Source organism: Odontesthes bonariensis, chromosome 13 (assembly GCF_027942865.1).
Source record: "Odontesthes bonariensis isolate fOdoBon6 chromosome 13, fOdoBon6.hap1, whole genome shotgun sequence".
In the NCBI taxonomy this organism is placed as follows: Eukaryota; Metazoa; Chordata; class Actinopteri; order Atheriniformes; family Atherinopsidae; genus Odontesthes; species Odontesthes bonariensis.
This window is the reverse complement of record NC_134518.1, coordinates 38949006-38955059: the sequence shown is the minus strand read 5'-3', so window position 1 is coordinate 38955059 and position 6054 is coordinate 38949006.

Sequence of the window (6054 nt, the reverse complement as noted above, 5' to 3'; positions counted from 1 at the left end):
GCCTGAGGACATTACTGTGAAGGTGGAGAATACCACAGCCTGAGGACATTACTGTGAAGGTGGAGAATACCACAGTCTGAGGACATTACTGTGAAGGTGGAGAATACCACAGCCTGAGGACATTACTGTGAAGGTGGAGAATACCACAGCCTGAGGACATTACTGTGAAGGTGGAGAATACCACAGCCTGAGGACATTACTGTGAAGTAGCAACAGCTTTTATCTGAGAGGTGAACAGTAGGGTGAACTCATAGTTCCAGGGAGCCTGAAGATGGACAGAAGATGTCTTGATTTAGTCCTTAAAGGGATGAAAGGCCGGACTCTGACTGCATCAGAGTGATGCTGGTCATGTAGCTTTTCGACAGCCTTCAACAGGACAGCGCAGGTCTCTCTCCGAATCTTTCTACATCTTCAGATGAAGTCGGACAGATGGGACGGATTGTGTTCTTGGAATGATAGCGGTTGATATCTGAGAGGACATTCCAATGGAGGCAGAGATGATGAGATAATTATGTGCATTCTGATTAAAGTCTGTCACACACCAGATAGTTGCTCCGAGGTCCTGATTTAGATGTTCCAAGTGACCGTTTGTCACCAGAAGATAAAGTAACTGTAGCTGCCAAAGCTTTACAGAAATGTAACCACACCTGACAGGTGAACTGAGGACCTCCATCATGTGGTACACCAACAATCAACCTAACCCCGAGGCCGTGCTCATGGGTTAGGGTAGGATAGTAACCCTAACCCCTAACCCATGAGCCATGTGGTACACCAACAATTAGGGGTGGGATGATGGGAGTGCCCTGGGGTAGGGTTAGGGGTTAGTATAGGGGTGGGATGATTGGAGTGCCCTGGGTTAGGGTTAGGGTTAGTATAGGGGTGGGATCAGGGGTGCCGACTTATGTTTATGCCGGTGGGTGCTCGTGGTTCCCAACTGGGGGTCGCGACCCACAGAAAGACCTGTTTGCATAAAACCTTGCTTTCCAATAATATAACCGTTTCATGAGTTGGTCACTTTATTTGTATGTGTAATAAATGTATCCTATTTATTTTCCCTGCGGATGTCACATCAATATTTTACTATAAAATAGCCTATATTTGAATTGAAATTGATAATGGAATTAGGCCTACTTTACAGTTGGCAAACGCTTTTCTACAAAGTGACTTAAAAACCGATGACATAATCACAACATGCACTGAATTGAACTGAAAATATATTTATACAAACTGAAACTAGTACTGAAACTTATACTCACGACTCGGAGACCGCATCCACTCAGATTCTTATACTTCTTTATTGGTCATACATAGTACGTCTTCTTAAAATGCGCGCGTGCTGGAGCAGGAGCCCCGGGCGCAGTATGTGCATTGCACCGCACACTTACTGAATTTAATGGTACATGACGTCGCCCAAAGCATCCCTGCATGTAGAAACTTCATGTCCCTCATCCGTGAGTTGATCACACTGATCAGAAATTCACCAAAACGACTCGCTTGGTTCAAGGAGTTTCAGGGTACAGACGCACCATCGCTGAGACCTCTCTGCCCCACTCGCTGGACTGTGAAGGCGGCCTCTTTACAATCCATTGCTGCAAACTACAGTGCTTTGATGGACTTTCTAGAGGACTTGAGCGCAAATGAAAAAGGTGATGCAGGGGGTAAAGCCAGTGGCCTGCTCGTGCACTTGCAGAAGTTTGGAACTTTTTTTTCTTTGCAGCTCATGCTCACTTTCTTCTCTCCGTGGAGGCGGTCAACGCCGCTCTCCAAAAGCGCCAGCTACACACACAGAGCGCAAGAGAAATGATTGACACACTGAGAGGCGATCTGAAGGCTATTCGGGAAGGATTCGGTGAATTTTGGGAAAACACTACAGCAGCAGCAGATGACATGGCTTTGGAAAGCCCGGTTTTGCCCCGACCAAGAAAAATTCCCCGCCGGTTGGAAAACGCAATTGCGCCGGCGCGCAGCTTCCAGACACCTGACGAGCTATACTATATAATGGTTGATTGTGTCACTTCAATGCTCGGATTTTTCCGTGCTCATTAATCCCCGTGGGTGCCCGGGCTCCGAAGCACCCAAGCAGACGGCACCTATGGGTGGGATGATGGGAGTGCCCTGGGTTAGGGTTAGTATAGGGATGGGATGATGGGAGTGCCCTGGGGTAGGGTTAGGGGTTAGTATAGGGGTGGGATGATGGGAGTGCCCTGGGTTAGGGTTAGGGGTTAGTATAGGGTTGGGATGATGGGAGTGCCCTGGGGTAGGGTTAGGGGTTAGTATAGGGGTGGGATGATGGGAGTGCCCTGGGGTAGGGTTAGGGGTTAGTATAGGGGTGGGATGATTGGAGTGCCCTGGGTTAGGGTTAGTATAGGGGTGGGATGATGGGAGTGCCCTGGGTTAGGGTTAGGGGTTAGTATAGGGGTGGGATGATGGGAGTGCCCTGGGGTAGGGTTAGGGGTTAGTATAGGGGTGGGATGATTGGAGTGCCCTGGGTTAGGGTTAGTATAGGGGTGGGATGATGGGAGTGCCCTGGGTTAGGGTTAGGGTTAGTATAGGGGTGGGATTATGGGAGTGCCCTGGGTTAGGGTTAGGGGTTAGTATAGGGTGGGATGATGGGAGTGCCCTGGGGTAGGGTTAGGGTTAGTATAGGGTTGGGATGATGGGAGTGCCCTGGGGTAGGGTTAGGGGTTAGTGTAGGGGTGGGATGATGGGAGTGCCCTGGGTTAGGGTTAGGGGTTAGTATAGGGGTGGGATGATGGGAGTGCCCTGGGGTAGGGTTAGGGTTAGTATAGGGTTGGGATGATGGGAGTGCCCTGGGGTAGGGTTAGGGGTTAGTGTAGGGGTGGGATGATGGGAGTGCCCTGAGTTAGGGTTAGGGGTTAGTATAGGGGTGGGATGATGGGAGTGCCCTGGGGTAGAGTTAGGGTTAGTATAGGGGTGGGATGATGGGAGTGCCCTGGGGTAGGGTTAGGGGTTAGTATAGGGGTGGGATGATTGGAGTGCCCTGGGTTAGGGTTAGGGTTAGTATAGGGGTGGGATGATGGGAGTGCCCTGGGGTAGGGTTAGTATTGGGTTGGGATGATGGGAGTGCCTGGGTTAGGGTTAGGGTTAGTATAGGGGTGGGATGATGGGAGTGCCCTGGGGTAGGGTTAGGGGTTAGTATAGGGGTGGGATGATGGGAGTGCCCTGGGTTAGGGTTAGGGTTAGTATAGGGGTGGGATGATGGGAGTGCCCTGGGTTAGGGTAGGGTTAGGGGTGGGATGATGGGAGTGCCCTGGAGTAGGGTTAGGGGTTAGTATAGGGTTGGGATGATGGGTTAGGGTTAGGGTTAGGGTAGGGTTAGGGGTGGGATGATGGGAGTGCCCTGGGGTAGGGTTAGGGGTTAGTATAGGGTGGGATGATGGGAGTGCCCTGGGTTAGGGTTAGTATTGGGTTGGGAGGATGGGAGTGCCCTGGGTTAGGGTTAGGGTTAGTATAGGGTGGGATGATGGGAGTGCCCTGGGTAAGGGTTTGTATAGGGTTGGGAGGATGGGAGTGCCCTGGGTTAGGGTTAGTATTGGGTTGGGAGGATGGGAGTGCCCTGGGTTAGGGTTAGGGTTAGTATAGGGTGGGATGATGGGAGTGCCCTGGGTAAGGGTTAGTATAGGGTTGGGATGATGGGAGTGCCCTGGGTTAGGGTAGGGTTAGTATAGGGGTGGGATGATGGGAGTGCCCTGGGTTAGGGTTAGGGGTTAGTATAGGGTTGGGATGATGGGAGTGCCCTGGGGTAGGGTTAGTGTAGGGGTGGGATGATGGGAGTGCCCTGGGTTAGGGTTAGTATAGGGTTGGGATGATGGGAGTGCCCTGGGTTAGGGTTAGGGGTTAGTATAGGGGTGGGATGATGGGAGTGCCCTGGGTTAGGGTTAGTGTAGGGGTGGGATGATGGGAGTGCTGATGGGAGGGTAGGGTTAGGGTTAGGGGTTAGTGTAGGGGTGGGATGATGGGAGTGCCCTGGGGTAGGGTTAGGGTTAGGGTTAGTATTGGGTTGGGATGATGGGAGTGCCCTGGGGTAGGGTTAGGGTTAGTATAGGGGTGGGATGATGGGAGTGCCCTGGGTTTGGGTTAGTATAGGGTTGGGATGATGGGAGTGCCCTGGGTTAGGGTAGGGTTAGGGTTAGTATAGGGGTGGGATGATGGGAGTGCCCTGGGTTAGGGTTAGTATAGGGTTGGGATGATGGGAGTGCCCTGGGTTAGGGTTAGGGGTTAGTATAGGGTTGGGTTAGGGTTAGGGTTAGGGTTAGAGGGTTAGGGTTAGGGTTAGGGGTTAGGGTTAGGGTTAGTATAGGGGTGGGATGATGGGAGTGCCCTGGGTTAGGGTTAGTATAGGGTTGGGATGATGGGAGTGCCCTGGGTTAGGGTTAGGGGTTAGTATAGGGTTGGGATGATGGGAGTGCCCTGGGTTAGGGTTAGGGGTTAGTATAGGGTTGGGATGATGGGAGTGCCCTGGGGTAGGGTTAGTGTAGGGGTGGGATGATGGGAGTGCCCTGGGTTAGGGTTAGTATAGGGTTGGGATGATGGGAGTGCCCTGGGTTAGGGTTAGGGGTTAGTATAGGGTTGGGATTATGGGAGTGCCCTGGGGTAGGGTTAGTATAGGGTTGGGATGATGGGAGTGCCCTGGGGTAGGGTTAGGGTTAGTGTAGGGGTGGGATGATGGGAGTGCCCTGGGTTAGGGTTAGTATAGGGTTGGGATGATGGGAGTGCCCTTGGGTAGGGTTAGGGGTTAGTATAGGGTTGGGATGATGGGAGTGCCCTGGGTTAGGGTTAGGGATTAGTATTGGGTTGGGATGATGGGAGTGCCCTGGGAACTGGGAATGAAGGACCAGTTGCTGCAGGTTGTGTTTATGTGAATTAAGGCATTGAGCTTGGGAACTGGAATCGTGGATAAGATGTTTAGGGTTAGGGTTAGGGTTAGGCCGACTGAAGGCCGACCTTCAGTGCGCAGAACGGCATTCTTCCTCACGAGGTCAGAAGCAGAGGGATACTGATGATTGATTTGACAGTTCTATCGGGGCGTGTATCAATATGTGTTAATAGTGTTATATCTGCGTAAGACTCCATGGAGTTACCCTGGACCTCATAAAAGAGTTCAGAATTCAAATCATTAATTGGTCACATGTGAGGCTGATGAAGGTTCTTCTGAGTCCCTGAATAAACTAAAAGGTTTTTAATCTCATTCTGTCCGTGACTAAATCTCCTTAAATATGAGAAATTAAAACAAACAAAATTACTTCAAAGTTGTGAAGATAAGGGTTAGTATTAGTTTAATACCTGTTCTTCTGAAGAAGTTTCACATGAACGCATAAATAACCGTTTCTGATCAATAATCAGCTGATCAATGATCCTCCCTTTGACGGCTCCGGGATGTGATCACTGGGTCCTCACTAAGGCCCAATCCCAATTCTATTTTCTACCCCTTCGCCTACCCCTCGCCCCTACCCCCCGCCCCTTCAAACGTAGGGGTAGGCGAAGGGCTGACAATGTCACCCCTTCGAATTGGGACAGCACTTCACACTCACGAACGTAATAAGTCCGCGCCGTCAGTTGTTACGTAACCAAAAGCGACAGCTTTAGCCAGAAGTAAACAAACATGACCGGTGCTGTGGTGTTCGCGCTGTCCTGGGCTATTCGGATATTTTTAGAAATATCTGCGTCGAATCGACGGAGTGCCATCAGGCGAAGGCGTCTTCGACATGTGGGAGCATTGCTGGATCTTGTTACGGTATGTAGAATAAGAAATTAATGCAAATAACGCGTGTGAGTGAGCAGCTGGTAGCTTCCAGAGCCGGCGTGTGAAAATGATTGTGTGTTTGTGTTTGAAAGTGCTTCTAACTGTACATTTGTGATATCGTGTAATATAGAAACAATTTGCTTGTCTCGTTGGATTTGCTGATTTATTGATTGGAGTAGTATCCTAACCTGGCTAACCTAGCTGAAAGCATAAGCTAACGTTTAGCCTTTGTTACTCGCCTCGTTCCGTTTGGGATAAACATGCAGCTCATGCGTTTTTGAAGCGGTTTT